General features: G+C 37.7%; 1 long non-coding RNA gene across 1 annotated transcript in view; it reads right to left on the bottom strand.

Moving 5' to 3' along the window:
• Positions 1 to 811: 811 nt before the first annotated feature.
• LOC309640470 overlaps positions 812 to 17,557 on the bottom strand; it is a 30,178-nt gene continuing 13,432 nt past the window's right edge. The window contains exon 2 of the long non-coding RNA XR_014252253.1: positions 812 to 1,320. This is a non-coding gene — a long non-coding RNA (uncharacterized lncRNA). The remainder of the gene's footprint in view (positions 1,321 to 17,557) is intronic.

The following is a 17,557-nucleotide window of genomic DNA, read 5'->3' as shown; positions in this document are numbered from 1 at the left end:
ACTAATTATTAGAAAAGTATACTAATTTTTATATACACTCTACTCATGCAACATAAGGAAAGTTGGTTTTTCAGTTGATGATGGGGAGAGGTTTCCTTAGGCAGTTACTCTGGGAAGTAACCCTTGATTATGGTCTAATATTATTAAGTTACAAAAGTCAAGAAAGCATTGTGACATAGTGTGAGGAAGCAAATGCTAGTGAAGGTTTGGGAAACAAGAATAAAGATGGGTCTGAAAGAGCTGATGGAGAATTCAGGAAACTTGTCCACTTCGTATAAATGTCAATAGATTGAGAGCATATGTTTCAAACTACAGAACCAGGCCAGAAACTCCTTAACAAATATTAATTGAGCATCTACTCTCTACCAGGCACTGAGCTGGCAATGAGAACATAAAGATTAAGGAAAAAAAAAAAAAAGCTGCATTCTTTGCTCTTCAAGTTCTTATTGTTAAGTGACTATAGAGATGAAGACCTAAGCAGGGTCCAAGTCACCTAAGGCCTCATGTCCCAACCTTTGAGGTTTGAACTCTATTCTGAGAACAACGAAAAGCTGTTGAAGGATTATACAGCAGAGTGGCACAACTAGCTTTTCATTTTACAAAGAATAATTGGTCTGTCGAAATTGTAGAGGATGATTGTGGTCAGGAGGCTGCAGCAGTAAAACAAGCAAAGAGATGAAGGTGGCCAAAAGTAAGAGAGCCGTGCTAGAGATGGAGACCTATAGGTGGAAACATTCAGTACTAAGGATATGGAATTAACAGCGTTACCGATCGCCAACGGGTCGGTGACCCCTCAATGGGTCCTTTGTTCGGAGTCGAAAATGCCAGTCAAAGGAAACTGTTTCAGTATATCAGAGCAGAAACTTTATTCATTCATCAAGGAATGAAGAAGAGAGAGCTCATGCTATAAAAACACTTTTTCCCCGAGGGGAGGGGAGTAAGGGAATTTTAAGAGGTAGGAGGCAGACAAGTTATCAGGGTTCTAGGAAAGGGGCAGAGATTTCCAGGGGCAGCCGAGGGCAGCTGGGGTGTGTGCAGTCTTCCATGCATCTCTGCACACGGCAGGAACTGCACCTACCAGAGTACACAGATCTTTGCCTTTGGCAGAGATCTTAGCATGGTGATGAAGCAAAGGTGACTTTCGACACCTCCAGGTCTCATCCTTGCAGGTGTTCCTGTGGTCAAGTCAGAGCCAGTTCAGGGTGGTTGAACACTGCATACCTCTTAAAGCACAGCTGTGGAACATCTCTGTCAGATACCATGTGCTTTTGAAACAGACACGGAGATAAATCAAGGCAAGGATCCTTTAGCTCTCAGGGGCTGGGATGGGTGACAAAATGACCCAGTGAATGGTTTCATAAAAGGAAGGGCAGGGCTTCCCTGGTGGCGCAGTAGTTAAGAATCCGCCTGCCAATGCAGGGGACACGGGTTCGAGCCCTGGTCCGGAAAGATTCCCACATGCCGTGGAGCACCTAAGCCCGTGTGCCACAACTACTGAGCTTGTGCTCTAGAGCCCGCGAGCCACAACTATTGAGCCCGTGTGCCACAGCTACTGAAGCCCGCGCGCCCAGAGCCTGTGCTCCACAGCAAGAGAAGCCACCACAATGAGAAGCCCGCGCACAGCAACGAAGAGCAGCCCCCACTCGCTGCAACTAGAGAAAGCCCGCGTGCAGCAACGAGGACCCAATGCAGCCAAAAATAAATAAATTTATTAAAAAAAAAGAAAGGAAGTGCAAAATTAGGGAAAGGGAGGAGTCAGGGTTGAAGACTGGCTAGGCAGAGAGAAAATGAAAAGCTCATCAACAGGATTTCAGCTTTTGTTTTTTTTGAAGTTTTACACATGGTAGGTTTTTGATGTGATATTTATTCCAAACGGGCATTTTAAAGAAATCTCAATTGTATTAATTTCTTCCAAAAAATTTACTACTGTAAATTGTATTTGTGATTAGAAGTCAGCAAATAGTAAGAAGGGAACTTTTCTTAATTACAGTCTTCCTTATGATTCTACTTGAGATTTTGGAGTAAATTAATTAACATACTTACAAAAAGACTGGCAAAGATACCTATATTTTATGCATGTACACTAAGTAAACTCTTTGTGTGGTTTTATATTTGATTCTCAAATTTAAAAAAAAATGCTCTGAACGTGAAGTCATAGGTAGTAGCAATGAGACCATGCACACTGGTTTATACAGACAAACTCCAAATTATCCATATTAGAAATGTTCTATCCATATTAGAAATCTTTTCTAATTAACATGTTCCAAAAAAGTACCCATCAATTATACAAATAATTACATTCAGTCAATTCTTTTAAATGTCAGCTATAAAAAATTTTGATAGTCTCCAAAATTAAAAAATAATGAAAGTTTGACTTTTCTTTAAAAAACAAAACAAAGGAAGGAAACAGAGTCTTCACTTTTATCCATAAGTATAGAAAAGTAATCATTATTATTGTGTTAAACATTTCCCAGTGGCTTTTCTATATTAAGACATAACTCAAAATAAACCTGGGGTTTAATCTATTTACATTTTTAGAATATTTTCTAAAGTTTATGAATTATTTCAATTGGTATTTTACAATGCAAGGACTTTATAAGTGTTTGCTCATTAAAAAGATTTTTTTTTTTTTTTTTAAATTAACCTTTTTTTTTAACTTATTTATTATTTATTTATTATTTATTTTTGGCTGTGTTGGGTCTTCGTTTCTGTGCGAGGGCTTTCTCTAGTTGTGGCAAGAGGGGGCCACTCTTCATCGCGGTGCGCGGGCCTCTCACTATCGCGGCCTCTCCTGTTGTGGAGCACAGGCTCCAGACGCGCAGGCTCAGTAGTTGTGGCTCACGGGCCTAATTGCTCCGCGGCATGTGGGATCTTCCCAGACCAGGGCTCGAACCCGTGTCCCCTGCATTGGCAGGCAGATTCTCAACCACTGCGCCACCAGGGAAGCCCCCAAAGATTTTCTAAATAAATGTGCACTGACATAAATGTTCACTATTATTAGCATGTAGGCAATACATTGGCGCAATGGTGAGGTGAAGCTCATAAACTTGGAAATAGAGTTTCAGTTAATCATAAACTTATAAAATCTATAAGAAATGAATGCTCTTACAGATGTGCAAAATCATAAAAGACAGATTTATTGCCTAGGGAACCCTGTTTAGGGTCTAACTGATTGCATCAATATTTTCAAAAGAGAGGAATTAATAAGCAGACAAAAATATGGTGATAAAGCAAGCCAGGTCCCCAGTACTTAGTTTGTCTCAGTCCATGGAGAGTGGGAGCCTACATACAGGACTCAACTGTGGACTGACTGTGAGCAACTCCAACGTTTCCTATGGGAGAGACTTATAGAGAGTAATCCCTCCACTGTGAGAAGGTAGAAACCTGTCTTGAAACTCCATTTGCAAACAAGCACACTGTGTTCACTTCAATTTTACTGTTATTTAAGTTGCTTTAGGGGTTCTGAAGCAGACTGGGGGAGGCTAAAAGGCTCTGAAGCCATCTTTGGTGCTCTATTAGTCTATTGTACAGTTGCATGTCTCAGGATACCTTGGGAGCCCTGGGATTCAGAGGAATGTGCCTTGATTTCCAATACATTTATATCAGTTATTGGCATGGTACTTTCACAAAATTATTCAATCTTTCTGAACTTTGGTTTTCTTATCTGTAAATAAGTATAATAATATCTTGATCTTGGTTTGATTATTTGGATCAAGATTGAATGTGTAAAAATGCCTAGGCTATAGCAAGCAATGATTAAATGCTAGTTATTATTATAATAGCTTAATGCATTAAATACTTAAGTCACTTTTTCAACGCCCCCCCCCAATTTCTTTACCACTGTATTAGTTTCCTATGCTGCTGTAACAAATTACCACAAATTCACTGACTTAAAACAATATAAACTTATTATCTTATAGTTATGAAGGTCAGAAGTCCAAAATGGAGCTCACTGGGCTAAAATCAAGGTGTTGACGGAGCTGAATTCCTTCTGAAGCTCTAGGGGAAGATTGTTTTTTTCCCAGCTTCTAGATACTGTCCTTGGTTTGTGGCCTCCAGCTAACAATTACATCACTTGGACCTCTGCTTCTGTCAGTACATCTTCTTCTCTGACTGTAACACTTCTGCCTCTTTCTTATAAAGACCCTGTGATTACATTGGGCCTACTGGATAATCCCAGATAATCTTATAATCTTCCCATCGCAAGATCCTTCATTTAATCACATGTGCAAACTCCCTTCTGCCATGTAAGATAATATATTCACAGGTGTATTAGTCAGGGTTCTCCAGAGAAACAGAACCAATAGGAGATATATACCTATATATCTATCTATAGAGATAGATAGATAGATAGATAGATAGGGATATATACCTTATGATAAGGAGTTGGCTCATGTGATTATGGAGGCTGGCATGTCCAAAATCTGCAGTATGGGCCAACAGGCTCAAGACTCAGGAGAGTGGATGGTGCAGATAAGTCTGAAGGCAGTCTGCTGGAGAATTTTCTCTTGCTCAGGAAGGCTAGTCTTTTTGCTCTATTCAGACCTTCAGCTGATTGGATGAGACCCACCCACATTATGGAAGGCAATCTGTATTCATGCATGTAAATGTTAATCTCATTCAAAAACACTCTTCAATTTGACACATAAAATTAACCATCACAACAGGTTTCAGGGATTAGGATTTGGACATCTTTGTGGGGTGGCGATTATTCTGCCTACCACAAATATCTCTCTCGATATCCACATTCTGAGCTCTGTGCTAACCACTACATCTCTAAAAACAAGCCAGCCCAGTTTCTGCTTTTAAGGAACTCACATTTGGAGAAGAGGACACATAAATTGGTAAGTACAATACAATAGAGTAGGAGTAATGATACAGCTATGCACAGTATGCCATGGTGATACAGAAGAGAGGCATGCATTTCAGCTTGGGGGTGGGAGGTGCAGGTGGAGAAGGTGGGGGTAACAAAGAAATCTTTCTAAAGGGGATGATGCTTAAGTTGAACTTTTAAAAATATGTGGGAGTTAAAAAAGGGAAAAGGCACTGCAGGCAGAGGAGTTAACCTGAGCACAGAGAAATAACTATTCCTCTGATTCTCTACTCACCTAGTAGCTGTCTCATTATAACTTAACTTCACTTGAAATTTTGTTTTCTATAAGGAAAGAATATGTTGGCCAGAGAAGTCAAGGACTCAGTTCTCTTGACAATAATACTTCTAAGTGTAAATGAATAAATCAGCATTCAGTTGTAAATACCTGTCTTTGTGGTGTGATGGGCACTATTGGTTACTGACTAAACAACCATCTTGCCTTTATTCCTTCCAAACAGAAATCCAGTTTTGTTCAGAGATTTGGTAGCAGTATACTCAGGTAAAGTGGGTCCCTAGTTAGTCCCAGGGGACAACTTGTGAGTGTTCTAACTCAGTGGGAATATCCATTCCTTTTTGTTGTGATTGGTTTAAGGGAGGCATGTGACACAGTTGTGGTCATTGAGAAAAAAGAGAAAAGAAAAGTTAGTTGGGGTGCTTCTAGAAAAGATTTTCCTTCTTCATAAAAAGAGAGATACATAGGAGAAACTCTCAGCTCTTCTTTCTTGCTTGCTTTTTGACTTTGTTGTTTGAGACTGGGATGTTTGCAGCTGAGGCAGCTATTTTGTTACCATGAGGAAAACATTATGACATATCAAATATGAGAGCAAAAAGGTGAAAAGAGCCTGGAGCCTTCCTTAGTGACATCATTGAGCAGCTGGACCAAAGGTGCTGGATGGAGGCCAGAGAACACTGCATGCTGGATGCCTTTAGAGGTTATCTGCAGAATAATCAAACTGCATTATCTAGATTAACACCTTCCACGTTGTTTATAAAAGGGTATTTGTCTTTTTAGCTTTTCACAGTCTAATGTGCCAGACTCCAGGAGGATATAGGGAAAAGAAAGAAAAGTCCATCCTGAGAAAAGGTTTATTTATTTCAAACATTTTCTTTCTTTCTTTTTTTATTATTTATGTATTTATTTGGTTGCGCTGGATCTTAGTTGTGGCAGGTGGGCTCCTTAGTTGCAGCACGCATGGGGGATATAGTTCCTTGGGCAGGGATGGAACCCAGGCCCCCTGCATTGGGAGCACAGAGTCTTAACCACTGCGCTACCATGGAAGTCCCTATTTCAAACATTTTCTAAATCTTTTCTATAAATTACTAACCTTTGGACTTAGAAATCAAGAAAAATCACCTCACCTAACATTCTGTCTTCTTTTCTCCTCCAATTTTGGAACTTTCTTGTTCTGATCAGGTCTCAGACATTAAAGAAACTCTTTTACTTGTAGAATTTTTGTACTTGATCATTGTATTAGAAAGATTTCAACTGTGTGTAAAATTGTTTTTCTTAAAGATATACAGAGATGTTTAAATTTAGAAACAATATCAGTCTTTCTTTTGATTCTTTTTGATCACAAATTTTGATTCATATTTCTACAGAGCAAATTATATTCTCCCTGAAATTCTCTAAAAAGTGTTATGTTTATACATATACATCTTTAAAATCATGAATTTCACTGGTGTGAGTTAAAAAATTAGTTAATTCATTAGCAAATAGTTAATGAACACAAGAACTAGAGAATATACTTAAAATGAGTATTCCATTCAGCACCTCTAGTGTTTTTTAAACTGTGTTTTATTACCATTAAAGTACAGTAAATGGTGTGAGCCATTATTGTGCATCCTTGCATTATATATTGATTTATAGCACATTTAAGTAGCAGTTATTCTCACTGCTGTGAAGTGCTTGTGCTCTGCTCACTCGACGTGCAAACATTTCAAATTACAGTACATTAAGATGTCAGTGACAAAAGGGAACATTCTAAAAATAAAGTGATTTTTAAGCATTTTATAAAATGACTAACTCCTCCTTTACCAGTGAGCATATGCTCTACATTCCTTCAAATGCTTCCTAGAAACCCTTATGAAACAGAGACATACTTCTAATTATTCTACGTTGGTGGGTTAGTTTCAAGAAATAGTGTCTCCCTGATTCTTTAGCGTTTGTTATTGCAGAATTAGACTTGCTTTTCACACAAGGATGAACCTTGCTATGCACAGAGATAAACTAATGTACACTTTGTTGATTTTCCTGATGACATTTTCATTTCCATTTTTGGTTAAAGCAGTACATTGATCTCATATCTTTAAGCAAGAACTTAGTGATTCTCAGTCCTCATTCATGGAATGAAGAAAATGTTCAAAAAATACCACTTCTATGGGTCAATAATGTTACTTTGCCACTCCTTTGCCCCCATAATAGCCTTGAAAATTTTCTCTGAAGCACCTATGTATGAGCCAGGAATTTCACTACCATTTTTAAAGTCTTCTGAAGCCTAATAGATTAGACAAAACACTCCCTTTTCTGGATGGCTCATGAAAATATTGTTTAAGGCAAGTCTGATCCCTGGTGAGCCCCATGTTTTGGATTACCTAACTCAGAGAAGAGCTTTATTAATTTGTTCTTTCAACAAATATTTATTGAGTGCCTGAGATAGGATGGATGCTAGAGATATATCAATGACCAGGATGAAACTGGTTCTCTGTTCTTCTGCATTTCAGCCTGGAGGGGAGGAGGTGGGGACGAGGCAATGTGTAAGGGAAAGAAAATGGCTGTGTTAACTGAGGGCCTCTACGTGCTAGCTCCTGTACTGATTACTGTCCATGTTTGATCACATTTAAACCTCACAGAAACTCTATGCAGAAGGAATTTTTAAAATTATCCACGTTTTACAGACAAGGAACGGGGACTTAGAGGAGATCCTAACCTGCATAAGACTGAAGAGCTTAGAAGCAGCAGAGCTAGGAATTTAACCCCAGTTTGCCTGAATTCAAACTCTTCCTCTACAACATTATGTCAAAATGCTTCTCTATAATCTCATGGTGATATCTACCAATAAAAGAAAACAGACCTTGTTTTTTCTTATTTGAAAATAAGATTTTTCCTTCATATTTGAGTCGAAGCACTTTCTCTAGACATGTGGCGACCCAATTGGATGTCTTTAGGCTTAGGTGCTATTCTTTCTCCCTGATAGCAAGTGGGTTGTCATCTTAAAATAAGCCAACAGGAGAGGCCTCTGGTACACAGATTAGATACATACATACAAGATTATACACACACATATAGTGTGTGTGCATAATTATATATATAATGGAAAAAGTCAACAGCATGTGTGAACAAAAGGAGAATTTCAGCAAAGAGGTGAAAACGACAAACAAATATGTTACAGATAAAGGAGCAAGGTAAAAACCTACAAAAAAAAAAAAAAATGAAGATGAAATAGGCAACCTACCTGAAGAAGAATTCACAGTAATGATAGTAAAGGTATCCAAAATCTTGGAAACAGGATGGAGAAAATACAAGAAGTATTTAACAAGGATCTAGCAGAACTAAAGAGCAAACAAAGAGTGATGAACAACACAAGTACTGAAATTAAAAATACTCTAGAAGGAATCAATAGCAGAATAACTGAGGCAGACCAACAGATAAGTAAGCTGGAACATAAAATGGTGGAAATAACTGCCAGGGAGCAGAATAAAGAAAAAAGAATGAAAAGAATTGAGGACAGTCTCAGAGACCTCTGGGACAACATTAAATGCACCAACATTCAAATTATAGGGGTCCCAGAAGAAGAAGAGAAAAAGAAAGGGTCTGAGAAAATATTTGAAGCGATTATAGTCGAAAACTTCCCTAACATGGGAAAGGAAATAGTCAATCAAGTCCAGGAAGCACAGAGAGTACTGTACAGGATAAACCCAAAGAGAAACACACAGAGACACATATTAATCAAACTATCAAAAATTAAAAACAAAGAAAAAATATTAAAAGCAGCAAGGGAAAAGCAATAAATAACATACAAAGGAATCCCCATAGGTTAACAGCTGATTTTTCAGCAGAAACTCTGCAAGCCAGAAGGGGGTGGCAGGACATATTTAAAGTGATAAAAAGAAAAACCTACAACCAAGATTACTCAGCCCAGCAAGGATCTCATTCAGATTTGACAGAGAAATTACAACCTTTACAGACAAGCAAAAGTTAAGAGAATTCAGCACCACCAAACTAGCTTTACAACAAAGGCTAAAGGAACTTCTCTAGGCAGGAAACACAAGAGAAAGAAAAGGCCTACAAAAACAAACCCAAAACGATTAAGAAAATGGTAATAGGAACATACATATTGATAATTACCTTAAATGAAAATGGATTAAATGCTCCAACCAAAAGAAATAGACTGGCTGAATGGATACAAAAGCAAGACCCATACATATGCTGTCTGCAAGGGACCCACTTCAGACCTAGGGACACATACAGACTGAAAGTGAGGGGATGGAAAAAGATATTCCATGCAAATGGAAATCAGAAGAAAGCTGGAGTAGCCATTCTCCTATCAGAAAAAACAGACTTTAAAATAAAGACTATTACAAGAGACAAAGAAGGACACTACATAATGATCAAGGGATCAATCTGAGAAGAAGATATAACAATTGTAAATATTTATGCACCCAACATAGGAGCACCTCAATACATAAGGCAAATGCTAACAGCCATAAAAGGGGAAATCGACAGTAACACAATCATAGTAGGGGACTTTAACACCCCACTTTCACTAATGGACAGATCATCCAAAATGAAAACAAATAAGGAAACACAAGCTTTAAATGACACATTAAACAAGATGGACTTAACTGATATTTATAGGACATTCCATCCAAAAACAACAGAATACACTTTCTTCTCAAGTGCTCATGGAACATTCTCCAGGATAGATCATATCTTGGGTTACAAATCAAGCCTTGGTAAATTTAAGAAAATTGAAATCGTATCAAGTACCTTTTCTGAACACAACGCTATGAGACTAGATATCAATTACAGGAAAAAAACTGTAAAAAATACAAACACATGGAAGCTAAACAGTACACTACTTCATAACCAAGAGATCACTGAAGAAATCAAAGAGGAAATCAAAAAATACATAGAAACAAATGACAATGAAAACACGATGACCCAAAACCTATGGGATGCAGCAAAAGCAGTTCTAAGAGGGAAGTTTATAGCAATACAATCCTACCTCAAGAAACAAGAAACATCTCAAATAAACAACCTAACCTTACACCTAAAGCAACTAGAGAAAGAAGAACAAAAAAACCCCAAAGTTAGCAGAAGTAAAGAAATCATAAAGATCAGATCAGAAATAAATGAAAAAGAAATGAAGGAAACAATAGCAAAGATCAGTAAAACTAAAAGCTGGTTCTTTGAGAAGATAAACCATTAGCCAGACTTATCAAGAAAAAAAGGGAGAAGACTCAAATCAATAGCATTAGAAATGAAAAAGGAGAAGTAACAACTGGCACTGCAGACATACAAAGGATCAAGGGAGATTACTAAATCAACTATATGTCAATAAAATGGACAACCTGGAAGAAAGGGACAAATTCTTAGAAAAGCACAACCTTCCAAAACTGAACCAGGAAGAAATAGAAAATATAAACAGACCAATCACAAGCACTGATATTGAGACTGTGATTAAAAATCTTCCAACAAACAAAAGCCCAGGACCAGATGGTTTCACAGGCGAATTCTATCAAACATTTAGAGAACAGCTAAAACCTATCCTTCTCAAACTCTTCCAAAATATAGCAGAGGGAGGAACACTCCCAAACTCATTCTACGAGGCCACTATCACCCTGATACCAAAACCAGACAAAGATGTCACAAAGAAAGAAAACTACAGGCCAATATCACTGATGAACATAGATGCAAAATCCTCAACAAAATACTAGCAAACAGAATCCAACAGCACATTAAAAGGGTCACACACCATGATCAAGTGTGGTTTATCCCAGGAATGCAAGGATTCTTCAGTATTTGCAAATCAATCAATATGATACACTGTACTAACAAACTGAAGGATAAAAACCATACAATAATCTCAATAGCTGCAGAAAAACCTTCTGACAATATTCAACACCCATTTATGATAAAAACTCTCCAGAAAACAGGCATAGAGGGAACCTTCCTCAACATAATAAAGGCCATATATGACAAACCCACAGCCAACATCATTCTCAATGTTGAAAAACTGAAAACATTTCCTCTAAGATCAGGAACAAGACAAGGTTGCCCACTCTCACAACTATTATTCCACATAGTTTTGGAAGTTTTAGGCACAGCAATCAGAGAAGAAAAAGAAATAAAAGCAATCCAAATCGGAAAAGAAGTAAAACTGTCACTGTTTACAGATAACATGATACTATACATAGAGAATCTTAAAGATGCTACCAGAAAACTACTAGAGCTAATCAATGAGTTTGGTAAAGTAACAGGATACAAATTAATGCACAGAAATCTCTTGCATTCCTATACACTAACGACGAAAAATCTGAAAAAGAAGTTAAAGAAACACTCCTATTTACCATTGCAACAAAAAGAATAAAATACCTAAGAATAAACCTACCTAAGGAGACAAAAGACCTGTATGCAGAAAAGTATAAGACACTGATGAAAGAAATTAAAGATGATACAAAGAGATGGAGAGATATACCATGTTCTTGGGATTGGAAGAATCAACATTGACTATATCATAGAAAATGACTATACTACCCAAAGCAATGTACAGATTCAGTGCAATCCCTATCAAACTACCAATGGCGTTTTTAACAGGAATAGAACAAAAAATTTTACAATTTGTCTGGAAACACAAAGACCACGAATAGCCAAAACAACCTTGAGAAAGAAAAACGGAGCTGGAGGAATCAGGCTCCCTGACTTCAGACTATACTACAAAGCTACAGTAATCAAGACAGTATGGTACTGGCACAAAAACAGAAATATAGATCAATGGAACAGGATAGAAAGCCCAGAGATACACCCACACACCTATGGTCAACTAATCTATGACAAAGGTGGCAAGAACACACAATGGAGAAAAGAGAGCCTCTTCACTAAGTGGTTCTTGGAACACTGGAAAGCTACATGTAAAAGAATGAATTTAGAATGCTTCCTAACACCATACACAAGAATAAACTGAAAATGGATTAAAAACCTAAATGTAAGGCCAGACACTGTAAAACTCTTAGAGGAAAACAGGCAGAACATTCTATGACATAAATCACAGCAAGATCCTTTTTGACCCACCTCCTAGAGAAATGGAAATAAAAACAAAAAGAAACAAATGGGACCTAATGAAACTTCAAAGCTTTAACCCAGCAAAGGAAGCCATAAATAAGATGAACAGACAACCCTCAGAAGGGAAGAAAATGTTTGCAAACGAAGCAACTGACAAAGAATTAATCTCCAAAATATACAAGCAGCTCATGCAGCTCAATATCAAAAAAACAAACAACCCAATCCAAAAATGGGCAGAAGACCTAAATAGACATTTCTCCAAAGGAGATATACAGATTGCCAACAAACATATGAAAAGATGCTCAACATCACTAATCATTAGAGAAATGCAAATCAGAACTACAATGAGGTATCACCTCACACCAGTCAGAATGGCCATCATCAAAAAATCCACAAACAATAAATGCTGGAGAGGGTGTGGAGAAAAGGGAACCCTCTTGCAGTGTTGGTGGGAATGCAAATTGATACAGCTGCTATGGAGAACAGTATGGAGGTTCCTTAAAAAACTAAAAATAGAACTACCATGTGACCCAGCAATCCCACTCCTGGGCATATACCCTGAGAAAACCATAACTCAAAAAGAGTTATGTACCACAATATTCATTGCAGCACTATTTACAATAGCCAGGACTTGGAAGCAACCTAAGTGTCCACTGACAGATGAATGGATAAAGATGATGTGGCACATATATACAATGGAATATTACTCAGCCATAAAAAGAAACCAAATTGAGTTATTTGTAGTGAGGTGGATGGACCTAGAGTCTGTCATACAAAGTGAGGTAAGTCAGAACGAGAAAAAGAAATACCGTATGCTAACACATATATATGGAATCTAAAATAAAAATGGTTCTGGCTCTGATGAACCTAGGGACAGGACAGGAGTAAAGACACAGACGTAGAGAATGGACTTGAGGACACGGGGAGGTGGAGGGGTAAGCTGGGAGGAAGTGAGAGAGTAACATTGACATATATACAGTACCAAATGTAAAATAGATAGCTAGTGGGAAGCAGCCGCATAGCACTGGGAGATCAGCTGGGTTCTTTACAACCACCTAGAGAGGTGGGATAGGGAGGGTGGGAGGGAGACACAAGAGGGAGGGGATATGGGGATATATGTATGCACATAGCTGCTTCACTTTGTTATACAGCAGAAACTAACACAACAATGTAAAGCAATTATACTCCAATAAAGATGTTAAAAAAAAAATTACAACAACCAAGCCCTTTGGAACAATACCAATGATCTAAAACATGTAATTGGAGCCCAAGAAGGAGAGATGAGATGGTGGGGGATTTTCTAATACTTTTCCAAAAATTTTTAGAGTTATCAACTCACAGAACCAAGAAGCTCAGCAAACTATAAGCAAGATAAACACAAAGAAAACACACATATGTATATTATAGTCAAACTACAACATCTTTAAAGTGCTGAAAGAAAAAAATCAGCCTACAATATACCCAAATGATTCCTTAAAAAGAAATACAAAATAAAGACATTTTTAGATAGAGAAAAGATGAGAGAATTTGTTGACAGCTGACCTAAACTGCAAGAAATTGTAAAAGGAATTCTTTGGTCTAAAGGGAAATTATATCAGATAAAAGCCAGATTAGCAGGAAAGGCCTAACATATTTTTAAAATTTTTCTTTACTTCATATATATATATATATATATATATATATATATATATATATATATATATATATATATATATATATATATATATTACACGTATTTCTTATATTCTTAGATAGAGAGATAGATAGATACAGATAGATTATAGTAACCTGCAAAAACTGGCAAGAAAATATTATGGAATATTTTTGGAATATAGGGTCCCATTTCTAAAGGCAAGAAATAACCACAGAGTACTTTAGAGAACGCTAATGAGTGGTACAGAGTCATTATGAATGCAGTTTAGGTGTCAGCAGGAGGGCACTCACCCTAGAATCCTGAATTCCAGATATGATTTACTCAAACCCCCCATTTCCATGCCTTAAACTCCTCTATTCTCTGCATGTTTGTGTCTATTTTTTAATCTCTGCTGTGACAATGACACAAGCTGGGTCATCACCCATGCTTTCTGTTCCCCTTACCCATTCCAAAATTATCTTGTAGAAAAAGATTGTATCAAGTAGCAGAAATTTTACTGAAGATAAATAAAAACCTGCATATCCCACTTCAAACAACTGAAAATTGTTTGTAGACCATTCCTGTTCTGAAATGGCCCTTCTTTATCCTGCTGTCAAGGTTTTCTCACTGGCTTCCGCACTCATGTACCACTCATCCTTCCACCATCACATAAGCTTCTCTCTTTGTCCTGCCACCTTTCTCATCCTTTCTTTCTCTTCTTTTCTGTTCTCTCTCTCAATCAAAATTTGAGCTAAATCAAAATGTTCTCATGCAGAGAAGTTTAACCACTCTTCTCATTGCTTTGGCTCCTGTCCACTCTCACATTCATCCCAGATCTGCTTCATTGCATAACTCCAGAGGCCTTGCTTACATTGTAGTTCATGTAAATGGGGTTCCCTGGAGATGTGCAGTTCAGGGACAGAGAGTGGCGGCCCTACCTTCACTTTATTAAGGTATTTTCCTAATCAAAGACTGTTCTGGTGTCAGCTATTATGCTAATAATCTCCCACCTACATTATATAAAAGATCTACAAATTTTTTTTAGAAGATTGAATAAGTGGAAGACTATGCTATACACTTGGATGGCAAGTCTAATGTAAAAATGTCTAGGTGTCATCAGTTCTAATTAAGATATCAACAGGTTTTTCTTTTTTTGGTATAGGACAACAATTTTATAATACGTTTGAATAATTGAACAGGAGAGAATAGCAAAGAAATACATCTTTTGGAAAAAAATGAGAACAAATATTAGATTCTATAATGATCACTAATACATGTAACTGTCATCTATATAGCCATCTAACTAGCTAGTTTCCCATCTAGCTAACTAGTTATTTTTGATCTATCTTTTGTGGACCTCTGAAGCATCTCTTTTCCCTTCTTTCAATAACATCTTCCCCTTCTTCAGGTACAAGGCATCACCCCCAACTATGTATCCCATATGGTTTTGGGAAGCTGCCAATCACAGGATCCCGTTCCCTGGCCTAAAGGTGTACATGCAACACAGGCAGGACCAATCAGAGTAAACTGTCCTCTTGACCAAAATGATTGGTCCAGGGATACGTAAATGGCTCAAGTCAGAGTTTTCCCTGGAAATATTCAAAATGAAGCTGAAAAAATATATCCTCTTCTGGGAAAGATAACTGGGATGATATTAGCCCAAGACTGCTGGCAGATATGTTTTTCTGCCAGTGGAAATAGCCCATCTGTTAAACGAGAGAACGAATCCAAGCAGAAGTAAGTAAACATGAGAGATGGAGTGAACAAGAAAAAAAATCCTGAAGGTACTGAGTCCCAGTTTGAATTTCTGAAGCTCCAGAACCTATCTGGTTCCTGAAGGTCTTCTCTCAAATCTCAAAGTTTTCCTAGCATATTTCTTATCATACAGACATAGCTACTGAGATAGAGATATAACTACAGGGAATGTTTCACCTTTCTCTGCCCACCTCTCTCCTGGGTACCCCACCTAGAGGAGGAAAGGAAGAGATGCCACCCTGATTGGTCAGGATCCCAGACACGTTTTAGGGTTATGAGTTCTTATTGGATGATTTCACTCAGATAATGATGGTGATTATGGTGGGGGTGGTATGGTGGTAATAAGAGTATTAATATTTGTAGTAGTAGCACTGCAATAATACTGCTCCTGGGTGTGCCAGAAAGTGCCTGGATGTCCTGAAGTTTCCTAGATATGATTTGCCTCTGGAGTTGAGGTGGGGCTCAGTGGTTTGGGATAGTAGATGATATAGAATCCATAGTTGGTATGGAATAATAGAATCTGAGCAGACAAATCACATGAGTTATTTTACACAAACTCTAAGGGAGTTTTACCAAGGGTGGAACTCTCCAAAGTTCTCCTTTACTGCAAACACTGGGACCCTTCTTATTTGGGAAAAATCTGGGCATTTTATCTTAGCTTTAAGCTATCTAAGTTGGCTTGTGTATTTCTCTGGGTTATCCTAGGTTACGCCAGGATAATAAGGCCTCCCAAGTATACTGCACTATTGAGAGAGCTCAAGATTCCCTTTCTAATTCTTCCCGGCATGCTTTTCTGCCATTCCCTCTCATTCGTCATCTGTTTTTTCCTCCCTTACCTTTAGGGAGCTGTCTAATGAAGCCACTCTCTAATGAAGCCACTCTCTAATGAGTCTTTCTTCTGTCTTGGATGTTTATTCATTGACTCATTTATTTATTCAGATCTATATTTAGTAAGTACCTACTATGTGCCAATCATTGTTCCAGTTGTACCCAGGTGCTTTTAGCATGATAGGAAAACAGATATGGAAACACTTTAATACAAAATTGTTAAATCCAGCCCCATTTAGCAAGGCCATGATATGGTTGGTCTAGCAACCTTGTCTCAGTATCTCAGTGTTTCCTGCCTTTTCTTTCCTGTGTTATCTACCCAGTTCCCTCCCAGGGGTGTAGCTGGGGACACTTCGTTCAATCTTCTAGTCATAGGCAAATTCTAGCAACTCCTAAACTTCTCATATCTCTGCTTACAAAGCAGGGGAAGAACAACTGCCCCCAACTATAACACTTGGTGCCTTCCTCTATAGGCATACCATAATATCAGAGCCCCTGGCCATAATTCCAAAACACTTGGCTTTCTCTAGGGCAGGGATAGGAAGTAGGGAAAATTCCACAACCCTGATCCTGCAAAATAATTCCTACTGCCCTACCAGACATGGCAATGGCAGGGCAGTAGGAGGACACATGAACTTGAGGGCAAGCTGAAAATACAATTCCATGCAATAAACTTGCTCTCATAAAATTGAATTCAGTAGTTCATTTGTATTAGTACTTATATTATCTATGTAGATTAAAAAGTGACTAACCTTTAAATTTCAGTTTTACACACTTTCCTCTCATACTTCAATTGCTTATCATCCTAAAATACCACCTACTATGACAGTGGCACAGAGGCATGGTTTAATTACTGTTTAATTTTATAACAGAGTTTAACTGTATTTTTTGTTGTTTTTTGGATTGTGTAGTAATGCAAAATTGTGACTGGATTTAAAAATATATTTTATTATAAAAAGTAGTGTATGCTTGCTGTACAAATAGAAAGAGTTAAGAAATAAAAAGAAATTATCCGATTTTTTGCTGTCAAATTCCACTTCCCAGAAGTCACACCGTTTGATATGTGTCATTCCAGATTTTTAAGCATGTACAGTTGTTCCCCACAAATGAGCTTATGACTGTATACACACACACACACACACACGCACACACACGCTTATACTTAGCTTTTTCCACATAACAATCT

Source organism: Balaenoptera physalus (genome assembly GCF_965194825.1).
Source record: "Balaenoptera physalus genome assembly, chromosome: 13".
In the NCBI taxonomy this organism is placed as follows: Eukaryota; Metazoa; Chordata; class Mammalia; order Artiodactyla; family Balaenopteridae; genus Balaenoptera; species Balaenoptera physalus.
This window is presented reverse-complemented; position numbering and strand designations above follow the sequence as displayed.